Below are 15,881 nucleotides of genomic sequence, written 5' to 3'. Positions count from 1 at the left end.
CCTTCCCCGTCGACCTCTGAGGAGGAGTAAAGTGTTGGCAGGATAATGTCCTGAGTTCTATGAAAAGTAGAAGAAACTTTGGGGAGGAAACTAGGATCTGTTTTAACAAAAAATGGCTCTCTAATCAAGAGCGCCTGCAACTCACTCATTCTTCTGGCTGAGGTGATTGCAATTAAAAAGGCTCTCTTTAGCACCACCCATTTAATGTCAGATTTTTTCAGAGGTTCGAAGGGACTCTTTGTAAGTGCGCTGAGGACCAAGGACAGATCCCAGGAGGGACAGGCTCTGACCTTCACTGGCCTGGACCTGGAGAGAGCCTTAAAAAAATTTTTTACAAAACGATCATGCTGCAGGGAGACTTGGAGAAAAACGCTCAAGTACCTTCAGGGTGCTAATAGAAAGACCTAATTCCACCCCTGTCTGGGAAAAAAAAAAAAATCCAACACTGCTGGAATTCCTGGTTCTTCCTGCCCCTGTTCCACTAACCAGGACTTGAACCTCTTCCAGACCTTGTGTAGATAGCCCTGGTTACTGGTTTACGACATTCTAAGAGAGTCTTGATGACTCTTTATGAAAACCCTTGAGCCCTTAACAGCTATTCCTCAGATACAACGCTGTAAGTCTGAGGGTCTGTATCTGAGGATGTCGGATAAAACCCTGTGTAACCAGATCCTCCCTCATCGGAAGAGGAATCGGAGGATATATGGCCAACCTCTTTAGGACTGCAAACCAGGCCCTCCGTGGCCAAAACGGGGCTATCAAAATGAGATCCGTTTCCTGGGTCAGAAATTTTTGGAGGACCACTGCAAATAACCTTACTGGGGGGGGAAGGCGTAGCAAAGGTTGAAGTGCCATGCATTGGCGAAGGCATCCATCCCTCTGGCTCAATCCAGCGAGAAAAACTGAGCAACTTTCTTTTTGCTTTCTGAGGCAAACAGATTCACCTCTGGTATGCCCCAGGTCTTCACAACCTGCTCAAACACTTCCTGGTTGAGTGACCATTCGTCCAGTTTTACTCGCTGATGACTGAGAAAGTCAGCCAGTCCCCTTTAAATGTACTGCTGTCAGAGAAGCCAGGTTTGATTTGGCCCAAGCGAGAATTTCGCCTGCTATCATTTGCAGTGCAGGGCTCCTGGTGTGATGGAGATATTGAATATCATATTTATATCAATGAGATTCAAGTGGACCATTGCAAGGACTCCAATTTAAACTGCCTTGCCCCATAGGAGATAGATACACACACACACACACACACACACACACACACACACACACACACACGTGTGGGTATATATATATTTTATATATGGGTATAGGTTTCTTAATATCATGATAGAATATAGCTCAACTTAAGGAATGTAGTTACATTGATGTGAACCCGAGAAGCCCTACAGGTGTTGATTGGATCAAAGGGTATTGGCAGACCTTAAGGCATTCATTCTTCAGGGGGCCATTAACATGCTTCCAATACACGGGTGGAAACCAGGAAAGGTCCCCAGGTGGTAATCAACTCACCAGGGGGCCATTAACATACTACTGTCGGGACTGTTTGGGCTGGGAGATCAAAGGAGATTGTTCATTAATTCATAGACTGATAGGCACCGAGGGGGTCGCAATGTAACAGCAATGTCCGAGCATGAGTTTTCAGACAGGCTTCAAAATGTAGCCAACCAGACTTTGAGACATCTCTGACCCAATCAATATGTTGCATCTGTTGATTGGTGGAGAATGCATATAAAAGAGAGAGGGCTAAATGGTTTTGAAACTGTCCAGCCCGAGAACATCTAAGGGATATGCTGTCTGCGTAATGTATACTGGAATCTATGTCTATCTTTCTTTCTAACCTTTTTGTATCCTAGGATTTGTCTTATGACTTTGTATATCTTGTATTTGTCCATTGCAAACATTTATGAGTTTATGCCTAAATTAACTTCGCAGCCTAGAGCAAACACTGTAGAGATATATGATAAATTCTAATCATTCTAACTTTCTTTTTCTGTGTAAATAAATTTAATTGTTTATCTTTTTCCCTGTTATGGCTCGTTTTTATTCTCATATAGACAAAGGTTTAACCACTAATATTTGTATCGTTAATCGTTTAAGTGAGGTATAAATATTTCCGAAACACTGGTCCCCCCCTGCTTGTTTATGTATGCGACAACAGCCGCATTGTCTGACCTTACTTGAAGGTGCCGTCCCCTTATTCTTTGCTGCAAGGCCTCTAGCGTCCTTTTGACGATATAGGCATTGGCTGATCCAAACTCTGCTGGCTGCCATCCCAGCACTGCAGAAGTAGAGCCTGTAATGGGCGCTGGTGAAACCTTGCCCAAGGGACTGCTGGAAAACAGGAAGTCATTAACCCCATCACTCTCATGACATCTCTGATATGGGCTTTGTGATTGGTATGAAGCTGCGCTACCGCTAGACCCACCTTCTCTATCTTCTCTGGTGGGAGAAAGATCTTCCTTTCTATTGAAGAAATCCTGTATCCCGGGTACTGTACTTCCTGGGTTGGAATCATTTAGGACTTGTCCCGATTGATCAACCAAGAGAACTCAGGAAAAGTTGTGCCTCTTGCAAGTTCTTTTCTAGCTGCCGATAAGACTGGGCGACAAACAGATTGTCTAAATAGGGGATCACTGTAATGGCCCTGACGCTCAGTGGAGCTAGGGCCTCTGCTAGAACCTTCGTAAAAATCCTCGGAGAGGAGGCTAGTCCAAACCGAAGTGTCCCGAATTGGAAGTGGAGAACTTCTGAATTCACCCTGACTGCTAGTCTGAGGAATTTCTGCAAATCCCAATGTATCGGCACATGCAAATATGCGTCCCTGAGGTCGAGCCTCGCCATATAACAATTGGGAAATAGGAGATTTGTTACCGTGCAGATAGACTCCATTCTGAAACGCTTGTACCCGATAAACTTGTTCACAGGGCGGAGATTGAGAATCAACCTGAACTTGTCTGACAGCTTTCGGACTATGAACACATGGGAGTATACCCCCTGACCGTGTTCCGCATCTGGTACCTGGCTGATAACCTGTTGATCCAATAGCTCTCCCAACAGCAAACTCAGAGCTCCTGCTTTCTCCCGGTCTCTGGGTAACGGGGTAACCAAAAAGATGGGTGAAGGAATGGCACTGAACTCCAACTTGTAGCCGTTTTCTATTATCTTTAATATAAACGGGCTTGAAGTTGCATTGGTCCATTGCGGGAGGAAGTCCCCCAACCTTCCTCCCACCGGAACACAGGAGTCACTGGGACTTTGGGGTGGTCTGAGGAGGATTGAATAATATTCCTCCTCTACCACGTCCCTTGTGACCCGTCCAGTGTTTTTTTTAGGACGACCCTCTTTCTCTTGTTGGGTCTGCTGCCTGAAACCTCGAAAAAGGCATCTACCCTCAGGTTTCTTCCTTTTCTCTGGGAAAGCCTTCTTGTCCTGGGTACGTTCCAAGGCCTCCTTAAGCCCAAGACCAAAGAGGTGATCGCCTGAGAAAGGCAATCCACACAGCTTGAGTTTTGATGCTGCATCTCCTGACCAAGCTTTCAACCATATGGCCCTTCTTGCGGCATTTACCAAGGCTGCAGACCTGGCTGCTAGCGTTACAGATTCCGCAGATGCGTCAGCTAAAAACCCCACTGCTTTAAATAATAAAGGAAAAGATTTTAGCAGTTGTTGTCGGGACGTGCCTACAGAAATGTGGGACTGCAACTGGGTTAACCAGCATTCTAGATTTCTGGCAACACAGGAGGCTGCAAGGGCTGATTTAAGCCCAATAGAAGAGGCATCCCAAGCCCTCTTTAGCAATACGTCACCCCTTTTATCCATGGGGTCCTTAAGGGATCCCAGGTCGTCGAAGGCCAAATCATTCTTTTTGGAAACCTTTGCCAGCGGCACATCCAACTTAGGGACCTTGACTGCCTGAAAAGAACGGTCTTCTTTCAGGGTGCTCCCACTCCAGCAAGATCGCTTCTACTAGAGATTTGTGCACGGGAAAAACTCTGGATTTCTGTGCAGAGACCCCCCGATACGTACGGTCATGCTTAGAAAGCTGTACCGAATCCTCTCTGATCTCTAAAGTGTCATAAATCGCCTTTAGTAAGTCCCCCACATCGTCCAGCGTCATTCTGTACCTGGACCCTCTGGAGAAATCTTCCCCATTCTCAGAATTAGACCCCGAGTCCACTTGACAGGAGGCAAGCGATCTGGGTTCCCTCTATCTTCCATATCCTCCTGACTGGGCTCAAATAGAATAGGCATACTTGCTGTTCTAGATATGGGCACATAGGGACCCTGCATCCTATCCATCATTCCTTTAAATGGATTTAAATGTGGATGCAATTTCGTCTTTCACAGACGTAAGGATTTTATGACATTCTGTCATAGAATCATCCTTAGTTAAGCTGCTGACACATTCAGGGCAAAGTGGTTTCTCCCAGTTGGAGCCTAGCTTTGACCCACAAAGGGCACATTTTCTCTTGAGAGGCTGCATCTGGGACTTGTCCTGTGTTTTACCCTGAAAGCAAAAAGACAGAAACCCCCATAAGAGCCTGTCACCGACCTCACCACCACTGTGCTTAGATCAGAGGGAAGGAGAGAAGTGCCCAGCCCTTCACCTGTAGTTCCCCACCCAGAGAAGGACTTTGGTCACAAGGACCCTACCCCCTCCCAGAGTAAGCCATGATCTGCCCTCACCACACTTACCTGAGAGGTGCCAGAAGAACCGAAGTCAACCGCCTGGGACGCTGCAGTACCCTCCATGGCTCCTTGGTGTCTGTCACAGCCTCTGCCGGATCCGCACTGGCTCCGGACGCCCAAACAAACCACACGCCACACCTGGAGACTGAAACCTTGTCTCACGGCGCCCGCTGATGATGCGGCGCCGCCAGAAGCTGCATCACTTCCGCTCACTGGAGCGCAGAAGCCCCTCCTCCGATACACACACGTCCTCTCCTACACCCGGAAGAGCCGGATAGCATGCACCCCCCGCGATGGAAGCTGTCCGCTCACCGACCAAGCCACAGGAGGACCGAGGGTAGGTGCATGCGGCGAAATGGAGGTAGGGTCCCGCCGCAATCTTCAGGGGTCCAACTCTCCCTGAGTTATTAGGCAGCAGTGTGCTAGCAGCCTTCTCTTCCCTGTTTAGACAGAGGGGCGCTTGGGCTTAAAGGAGAAGGTACGCCAGACGCTCATTCAGTACAGTCCTGGAGATCGCCTATGGAGATTTTTAAGGGTAAAAAAGTTTGTCGCCATTCCACGAGCTGGCGCAATTTTGAAGCGTGACATATTGGGAATCAATTTACTCGGCGTAAAATTATCTTTCACAATATGTATAAAAATTTAAAAAAAAAAAAAAAAAAAATTAAATAAAATAAATAAAAAAAAACCCACACCTCAGAATAAATACTACAAATAAAGTTTCCTTCACAAGAAACATTATCTTCTTTGTGTTTGAATTTTCTTCCTCCATGCATAAATACTTCAAAAAGGTAATGCTATGCCCCACACCCTTGTTTCTCAAACAAACTCACCAGAGGTGAATGACCTTACTTAGTATTCAGGTCCAAAACACTTTTTCTCAATAAATCATCTACTCCATTGAGTACGCACTTTTTCACCCGTCATTATCTCAAGACAACACAAACACGGCTCCCTATAGTGTCCTATAATTAAAACTTTCTGCTTTAAATTTACGTGCACATCTTATGGTGCCAACACCCACACCGGTTTAAACAGCATATGAACATAAAAATACCCCGCTGTTATGACTGCCACTGTATGACACAGCTCACCCACTCACTACAACTTCAAGCAGTTGCGATGGCATTTTTTTTTATTCTAACATAGTAAACATGTTATACTTACCTGCTCTGACACCAAAGTACCACCCAGCTTTGTTGCCAGCATCCTGCCAAGCTCTATGAGGCTGGGTTCACATCTACTCGAATTGGATGCGGATTTCTACACATCCAATGCACATGAGGAGGAGATTGTGACCGGCTGCGTTTCCCCACTGACATCAGCAGGGAGGACAGGAGGAGAGCGGCGTATGGTCACGTGAGCGTCCCGTGGCACTGTAAATAAGGTATGTTGCCGAATCATAAAAAAAAAAAAAAAAAAAACACACACACCACAAACAAACACACAAACACACAAACCCCACACACACTAGATTATAATGTAAAAGAGGGGATTACACCATTTGTCACTACTAATTTTAACAGCCAGAGAGGAGATGAATAACAGACTCCCAAGCTGACAGGCAAGGAGCGATGGGGAGAGAGGAGAGACAGCAGGATGAGGCATGTAACCTGACCACAGTAATCAGATTAGCAGCCATCATTACCATGGTCAGCACAGACAGGGGGACACAGGAATTGGCAGGATCAACCAGGTTTTTGGTTAGAGAGGGACATATGACAAAGCACTATGCTATGTATCCTGCTTTAAGCGATCATACTTTTTTTTTTTTTTTTTTTTTTTTTTTTTTTAACCACAGCAGCCAGGCCAGCTGCAAATGGCAGTCACAGACAGCATCTGAACCACACAACTGTTGACTACATTGGGTCCAGGGCTTACGTAGTACTCTCAGAAGCAAGGAACCCTTGGACTATTGGGTGTCCAGGCTAGACCTATGGCAGCAGCTTACACAGCATGCATTGGAACTTCTGGCTTGCACTACAGCCAGTGTGCCTTCAGCACAGCAGGAGGTTTTGTTTCAAAGAAGTGAACCTCCCTGTCCCCAGGCAGAGTGTATGGTCTTCATACCATTAAAATTAACTGGCCCCTGATTACCATTGACTACAAAACCCTTGCCTCTCTTCTAAAAAAAAGTCAACATTTTTTTTTTAGCGATGTAATTAAACAAATAAGGGAACAAAGCACTTATTCGTTAACTGACTGTACTGTATATAATCATGTAATTAAACAGATAAAAAAAAAAATAGGTTAATAATGGTTCAGCAAAACATGGGGATAATAGTGTGGAGAAATTCTAACAGGCCTGCAAAGAATTAAAATTATATACAATAGACAAGCAACCGTCCAATGTTACAAAACACACAGACGACTGTAATACATGGACAGCAAACAGCTGATTGTTACAATATTGAGCATATGACAAATAATAGTGACAACAGTAACAATACCTTGAGTCCAGCCAGTGAGGCAAAGCTCACATGTGTAAGCAATTTTTTTGCCACTGCTTATCTAGTACAGGGTTTTCATCAGGGGTGCTTTTGGGTCAGTCAAGGGTGCCGTGCAAAAAGAAAAAAGGAAAGACAAGTGGATCAAGGGTGACATTTTAGTTTCATAGCCAGTGGTTGTTATTTTTCAGCATAATAACCATGAACGCTGTGTGGGCCCAGAGAGTGAGAGTCTTGTGTGCTAGCTGCATGGGGGTGAGAAAAAGGACTGTGCATTGGTCTTCTTAGGAGGAGGACTTGATATTGAAAAGCTGTCCAAAAAGCTAGTGTGACCATGAGCCGCTGATTAAAGTAACAGAAATAGGTCTAATGCACACCGGCGTTTAGCCCAGATGCATGAAGCTCCAGCATTTAGCTGTGGCTGGTGGACACCAAAGTAACATCCAGCTTTTTTGCCAGCAGCCTGTCAAGCTCTACGAGGCTGGGTTCACACCTATGCCAATTTGATGCAAGTTCTCCACAATTCCCATGACAGGAGATTGTGACCGGCTCTCTATGGAGCCGGTCCACATATCGCCGTTGCGGCTTGCACAGGAACGCTGTGCATCTTTGACTCTGTTTCAAGGCCAAATTCAGGCAAAAAAAATTGGCCCAGATTCCTCCCTGAAACAGAGAACAGGGATGCACCGGACCCCTGCTGCAAGCCGCATCCGTTGGAGGTGTGAACCCAGCCTGAGAGACTGACAACTGCTGCGGCTAGATAGGGCTGGGTGGCACACTCAGTGAGTCTGTTTAGGGCACTATGTGCCTGGGGACAAATGCCTGGAACACAGACTGCTTGCTTTACAGGCATTCATTCCTGGATGCACACTTCCCTAAATGTAAATACTGCAAGATGCACCACCCAGCCCCGTCCAGCTGCAGCAGCTGTCAGACTCTGAGTTTGGCTGGCTGCTGGATGGTAAGCCTGTGCCCTCCACCGGCAGCTAAACACCAGAGCCTCATGAACCGAGTCTAAATAACAAGTTATAGATATTGTACAAGTAGAAGGCAAGGTCTTAAGGTTACCTTCATTTTTTTTTTTTTTTTTCTGTAAAGGTTTGCTAGATGGTACAGTGAAAGTCCATAAGGGTTATGTTTACAATATGTCAAATATATTGTAAGCAGTTGTATACTGTCAATTATACAACACATCTTTTCACATTAGAGCTTGCTTTAATTGCGCCGTTGCACTGGCAAGAAACAGAAGTCCTGTAGCCCATTTGAAAATTCCTGTGCCAAGTCGAACAATTGTGCACACCCATAGCAATGGGTTGATGTGTTTCTTGCCCCAACTTTATCCCTTGGCCTTTGCTTTCTGTACGTAAAGCCATCATGCTACACAAGGGCCATAAAATAACACTTGTGTTAAGCGGTGCCGTAATGGAAAAAAAAAAATTGAGAAACAAACGCTAGAAATCTAGACAATGTGGTCAATTTTAGCAGAGGTTGGCAAAATCATCTTCCTAGAGTACAGTAATTTTAAGTTTCATAGGCAAGACTAGGTTAATGGTGAACCCTAAGATATATGCCATAGACCTAGAGTAAGTAGATTGCCTAGGATACTGGAGGTGTAACAAAACCTTAGATTTACAAGGTAGAAGCACCCAGGGACTTTCCTTAACATGTCATGAAAAATAGGTTAGAACTTTCCTGGGGATAATGGGATACGATTAGAACTTGTTCACACTATATGCTGTGAACCACACTTTTCTACATAGAACAGCATAATTCAACACTATGGCAGATAGAAAACAGTTGTTTCATGTGTGTCCCACCAAAATGCTGTGATGTGCGCTTCAGAAGGATGCGGACATGCTGCATTTTTCTGCAGCACATTGGACAGCAAGATATGTGTCACCACACCGCAGAGATTTGAATGGAATAACTTGTACACTCAAGGTTAAAAAGAAAAAACACGGACCCCCATACCCACATCTTCTGCTGGATGCTGGTCTTCAGCTTTCTTCTTTGGCTGGCCTTGGATGAGGTAATTCCTGCACAGCAATCAGCCATCCCAGCACTCAGGAAACTAAGCTGGCAATGCAAGTTGAGCTGCGCATGCACAGCTCATTTTACATGCCACAGAAGACAGCAAGCAGGTAGGCGTTTTTTATTTCAGAAGAAACACTGCATGTCCCTTCTACAATAAAGAGCCTGCCTGCTCGCAGTTTGTGACAGTGGGACTTTAGTTCCGCTTTAAACAGTGAGGTGTTCTAAAACACATCACATCACCCTTCATCACATGGCAAGATAGAGTGCAGCCTAAAGTATTAAAAACAGACCATTTTTTAAGTGTGGTGAGTATGATCGGATTTATTCATAATAAATAAAAAAGAGCATTCCTAAAGAAGCAAACATAGCAATAGTTCATGATATACAATAGCAGACTAAATGTCATCCATTTAGGTTTTATATCTCCTTTAGGCTGGTTCACACTATTGCGAATTGGATGCGGAGAGCCAGCATCCAATTTGAAATAGCAGGAGATTTTGACTGGCTCTCTATGGAACCATCTTTTTTTTTCCATCCTAACATTCAGCAATGAAAGATATTTTGCATGTGATACTGGGCTGCAATAAAGAGTACAATCAAGTGTCAGAAAGTGCTTTTCACTTAAGTAATCTTTTCATGAAGAAGTTCAAGTCAAGTATGTACTTTCATATGTTTACTGGACTTTGTGCCAATTTGTTTCACGTGATCTGCCTGCATAGCTTGAAGTGACAGGTAAATATATCAGTTAGGCCCATTTCACACTGGGGCGGTGGGGGTGTCGGCGGTAAAACAGCGCTATTTTTAGCGCCGCTTTATCGTCATTTTAACGGTGGTATTCGGCCGCTAGCGGTGCGGATTTAACCCCCGCTGGCGGCCTAAAAAGGGTTAAAACCGCCTGCATAGCGCCACTACAGCGGTGGTATAGCCGTGCTGCCCCATTGATTTCAATGGGAAGGAGCGGTGAATACACCGCTCCAAAGATGCTGTTTGCAGGAGGGCTTTCACACTGGAGAAACAGTAGCAGCAGTTTTAGGTCGATTTGCAGGCGCTATTTTTAGCGCAATAACGCCTGCAAACCGCCCCAGTGTGAAAGGGGCCTAAGTATAAAGTTTAAATAAAGAGTATGGCTGATGTTAGTCACGTATTCTGTGTACATTTCAGGATAAACCTCACCATGATCCTCACTTCTCCAAACATTGAAAATTGAGGAAAGCGAGCAAGCGATCTTAAAATGACAAAATGAAGGTGTTTGGGAAAGTGTGGGAGCCATGGATCAAATATCTGGGGCTGATCTCTGGACACTACCTGCTTAAAATGTTTATTATTGATCTGTAAAAGGTCGGAGTGCGGAGTTTTCCAACCCTTTCTTACTTTCTCCTCCACCTTTATCTGGGCCTTCTAGCCTCTCTTTTCTATAGGCAACTACAACTTCTCCATTTTACAGTTCAGGGCACAGGCTAGTTTTAGGGGTTTGCATATTGCCATTGCCCCCCCCCACCACCACCACCACCACCACGAAGGGGGCCGACAACCGTTGCACATGTGACGTGTGTTTTCCAGGTTTTACCTAGTGAACACATTTCTTACTACTATAAGATTAGGTATGAGCGACATGCTTTGGTGTAACATATAGATGGTTGTTGGCCTTCGGTCCGGGAGCGGACTGCAATGTGTTACATCAAAAATCAAAATGTCCCCTTGTTACACGAGCGAGAACGGTATTGAGTTTATGATTCCTTAAGTCTAATCTGAATTTTGGTGCATTCCTCTCATTTTTAGAATCAACGGTATCTGGATACCCTTCCCTATGGTTCTATGTTTGATTAATCTCTTGTGTGAGATAGATAGATAGATAGATAGATAGATAGATAGATAGATAGATAGATAGATAGATAGATAGATAGATAGATAGATTTCACCTAATTTACAAATTTTGCCTTTTGGTTTACTATTGATAATATGTCTATTTTATACCGTTTATTAAAATCTTTAACGGACTGAAACGAAAATTGAGGAAAGCTCAGAAGGATGAAGAGTTAGCAGCAAGTTTGTTTAAAATACCTAAAGCCCAGGGGAGTTAGAATCATGTCTGAAAAATCAGCATGCCTGTCTAACAAACCTGCAAAGGATGTACGAAGTGGGGGTATGTAAGGGGTCAACCAATGAGGTTGACAATTGAACAAGAAAAAACAAATGGCTGACAACCAACCAGTGTTCAGAGGATGACAGAAGAATGCATGACAGAGGTTCAGAGTAGTATGACTAACAAGTGACTAAGGTTTAGAGGAATAAAAATAATAATAAATGACAGGTAACCATAGGTCGGAGGAGGAAGACTGACAAGTTTTGAAGGTGCAGTGAGAAGGATGACGACATGTCCGACAATAGATATTTGATGGCTATTTTTAGCACATATTTATAACAGTATGTTGTGCTTGTAGGTTAAGTGGCTCAAAATGAGTGTGCCCACGATGGCTGCCTCAGTTCATAAGCGCTTTGCCCAGGGAAAAAAAAGCCCTATAGAAACACAAATTTAAATTAAATAATCTACTCAGCTCCAGACATCTGTCTCCCCTCATCTGCCCCAACACCAATTTGACAAGCTATTTGGTCCCCAGGGAGGAAAGCAACATAGAAATATAGAATAAAAGGGTATGTGTACACAGCCCTGTCATATCTAATAGGCATTTTCCAGGCTACTTAAAGAAAGTAGTCTTCTAGACAAAAAAACAACAACAACAACAAAAAAAGTACCCCCCCCCCCCATGTAAACTGCTAACATATGCAAAAAAAAAAAAAGGGGACCAAATAATTTTAAAGACATTTTTTTTTTTTAATTTCCGTTACAAAATTTTCTCCTTCACTGATGTGCGCTGATGAGGTGGCACTGATGGGCACCAATGAGGTGGCACTGCACTGATAAGCAGGACACTGACGATCAGTGATCTGATTATCAGTATAGATGTCCCCTTTCACATTTGCCAGTTAGCGGCTCTCCTCCTTTGTGAGAAAAGGAATGCCAATAACCTGCAAGTGTTTACATTGTGATCAGCTGTGTTTGGACACAGCTGATCTTGTGGTAAAGGGGCGCTGTGATTGGCCCTTTACCCTGATCTGTAGTTATCAGCTGTGTCTGATGGACACAGCGTTCAGAGTGCTCTGGGGGCGTGGTTCTGGCAGAACGTCAATAGAAGCCCTCCCAGAACTGGACAACTGCGCAGTAGCCGTCATTCGTCTATAGTGAAGTCGATAAGTGGTTAAAATGGAAGACATGCTGCATTTCTAGCTAAAGCAGGCAATGTACTAGTGGATTAAGGCCCCATTCACACTAGCGCGTTTTTTGATGCATTTTGCAGAAATGCACGGGAATTTTTTAACATGGGTTCCTATGGAACATGTTCACATCAATGCTTTTTTGTATCTCTGCGTTTTTGGAAAGGGTCGGGGACTTTTTTTCATGCAAAAAGCAGCGTTTTGCATGTAATGGTTTTCAATGGACAAGCATCAAAAACGCAAGTGCACCGTTTTTGCAGCGTTTTTGCCGTTTTTTTTTTTTTTTTTTTTTATTTTTTTTTTTTTTGTAATTTTTTTTTAAGACTGTAAAAAAAAAATGGAAAAAAAAAAAAAAAAAAAAAAAAAAAAAAAAAAAACGCAAAACGCAAATCGCGGCAAAAACGCGGCAAAAACGCGGCTCAAAAACGTGCCAAGCATGAAAAAAAAACCTCCAAAAACGCTCAAAAGCAACATGCATAGGTGTGAATCGAGCCTAAACGTTCGTGCAAAAAAAAAAAAAAAAAAATAATAAAGTATGAAAATTCTCTGTGCATTCGATGACTGTATGAAATTTTGTTAAAAAGTATGTCAAAATGTTTTTGCTTTTAACATTCGATTTTGGAACAAATGGACTTTACAAACAACAATTTCCTTCCTGCCCGTTTGAGTTTTCTCATCACTGCGGTTGAAAACAAAGTTCAATTTGATCCCACTAATGATTTAGGATGGGTTCACACTGTTGCAAATTGGATGTGGCTCTATGGAGCCGGTTCACACATATCCACAGTAGCTCCGGTGCAAATTGCACAGTCCTGTGCGTCTTTTGGTCCATTTCAGCCCAAAATTCGGGCTGAAATCGGACCTAAAGCGGTGGATGGGGATGCACCAGACTCCTACTGTGAGCCGGAGCGTGCTGCAGTGTGAACCCATCCTGAAAAAAAAAAAAAAAAAAAAAACACCACACAAACAAAAAAATTGCAAACAAAATTCTACTAGTGTATGGCCTCCTTAAAGCGGAAGTAAAGACTGCTTGGTTACCTACAGGTAAGCTTATAATAACGTTTACCTGTAGGTACAATGAATATCTCCTAAACATGCACCGTTTAGGAAGTATTCACCATTTCTTCAACTGTTGATGTCACCGAGGCATGCGCACTGTGCTTTGAAGTGAGAGCACATTGAATGCGCCATCATCCAGCGAGCTCTACCGTAATCATGACTCCAATGCAAATACACAGAAGTGACATCATCACGGATCAGCTATTCAAATGGAAGGAAGACCAGGTGAAGATGGAAGCCCCGACAGCTGTGACAGCACTCTGCTGGAGGGATACCTTTTACAGGCAAGTCTATCATAATGTGCTACTATGCTACAAGCACATTTTGTCATTTACTTACAGCTGGACTCTTTTTTTTTTTTTAACCACTTAAAGACTGCCTACTACAGATATACTGCGGCAGGTCAGCTCTATTGTGCGAAACAACATACCTGTATGTCATTTTGTGCAATAGACACTGGATGCGCACATGCTGATTGGACAGAGGGGGAGCCAATCAGTGGGTTTGACGGGCCCAGTATACACCGGGCACCCGCAATCACTCCCCGGAGAGAAAGTACGGCGATCTGCCTATGTAAACAAGGCAGGTTGCCGTTCTGACAGGGAAGAAGATAGAGATCTTGGTGTTCTGCTAAGCAGGAACACCGATCTCGGTCTTCATCCAGGCAGACCATCCTCCACATGGTTAGCAAGCACCTCCTAGGCACACACTTAACCCTTTTTTTACATTTTCTTTTAAATAAAAAAGGACATCAATTTTGTTTGGGTACAGTGTCGCATGACCACGCAATTATCAGTTAAAATAAAGCAGTGCCGTATCGCAAAAAAAAAATGGCATGGTCATTAATGAGCAAAACCTTCCGTGGCTGAAGTGGTTAAAGACTTCACTACTGCTTTAAGTCGGCCTTCATTGGCATTCATACAACTCTGCAAAATACACTAACAACATACTGGCAGTCCTGTAACAAAACATGTAATGGTATGTGTAACATATATACTCTATAAAGAGGGCACAATGACCTTAGAAGGCCTATGTTTGAACTTTAAGTTAGTTACTGTGGTTTATTAGGGAGAGTAGGGTCAGTTCAGCAATGCAAAGTAATCAAGCTCACAATTTACGATAACCCTAGGTTTATCTCAAATCCGTTTTCCAAATAAATGCGAGTTTACGTCCACTTGAGTACTCCGCATACAAAAAGGTGAAGAATATTCGAAAATATAAGAAAGCCATTTCCAGAAATCATGAACGCAATGCAATTCCTAGTACCCTACGCAAATATTGAACTAAAAAAAAAAAATAGTTACTAATTAACTTACCTTGACAGCAGGATATTAAAAGCTTAAAACAAAGAAGAAAGCGAAAAAGAAGACACTCGATCGTTTCAACAGGACCCACGGGCAAAATGATTAACTACAAATTGACTCTCCTTACTAAAATCTTCATAAGTCAGTAAGTCTGGATAAAAGTCACCTGCCTCTCCCTCCCTTGCCTGCTCTCTACCTTTGCTTGGTCATGGAAGGGGCGGATAGACAGGTTTTATTAACCAACCAGAAAGCTTAAAGTGCAGGTACACAAGGAATTCTGGAGGAAGTTAACCCTGTACTCTCTGTTGATGACGTGATTGTAAGCAAACAGCCAATTCCTGTATGACACACTGTCCAAAGAATCTAGTCTTTATGGAAATAATGTTTTGCATAAAATATATGCAATCAAGTGTTCGATCGTCATAATAAATAATTCACAATATGTTAGATAGACACACAAGTCTTGTTAGCTGTAATAAATAAAGCTGAGATTTTAGCTGTGCACTAATTCATGCTTCTTAAGATGTTGTCACTGATAGCGTAGCATGAACAACACCCACATTCTTACATATTACAGTGCACAGGATTGTGTTAAAGGGAATTGTTACAAAGCAAACACCTTGTCTCATAAACTTCTTGCAGAAAGCTGCCAGCTTGCCGACTTTTATCCCAATGTAACGTTGACTGAGGCCTGATTCACACCTATGCAGGTTGCAGGTTGCGTATTCCAGGTGCATTTTGCGTTTTTCAATACACATTTTTCATCCATTGAAGTCTATGGAACCAAAAACCAGAAAAAAGTCCCTGGCCCTGCACAGATATGAACTACATCCATAGGAAACCATGCTAAATAGACTGTAGTGTGTTTCTGCAAAAATGAAAACGCACTAAAAAATGCATAGGTGTTACATATTACATATAGTTACATAGTAGATGAGGTTGAAAAAAGACACAAGTCCATCAAGTCCAACCTATGTGTGATTATATGTCAGTATTACATTGTATATCCCTGTATGTTGTGGTCCTTCAGGTGCTTATCTAATAGTCCTTTGAAGCTATCAATGCTCCC

General features: G+C 43.3%; 1 protein-coding gene across 1 annotated transcript in view; it reads right to left on the bottom strand.

Annotated features, from left to right (window-relative positions):
• LG02H1orf116 (linkage group 02 C1orf116 homolog) overlaps positions 1-15,033 on the bottom strand; it is a 125,261-nt gene extending 110,228 nt beyond the window's left edge. Inside the window, exon 1 of the mRNA XM_073615786.1 lies at positions 14,825-15,033. The gene's annotated coding sequence lies outside the window, so the exon portion shown is untranslated. The remainder of the gene's footprint in view (positions 1-14,824) is intronic.
• Between the last annotated feature and the right edge of the window lie 848 nt (positions 15,034-15,881).

The sequence above is a fragment of the Aquarana catesbeiana genome, linkage group LG02 (genome assembly GCF_042186555.1).
Source record: "Aquarana catesbeiana isolate 2022-GZ linkage group LG02, ASM4218655v1, whole genome shotgun sequence".
Classification (NCBI taxonomy): Eukaryota; Metazoa; Chordata; class Amphibia; order Anura; family Ranidae; genus Aquarana; species Aquarana catesbeiana.
The sequence above is the reverse complement of the archived record's forward strand: the minus strand, read 5'-3'. Positions and strand labels throughout refer to the sequence as shown.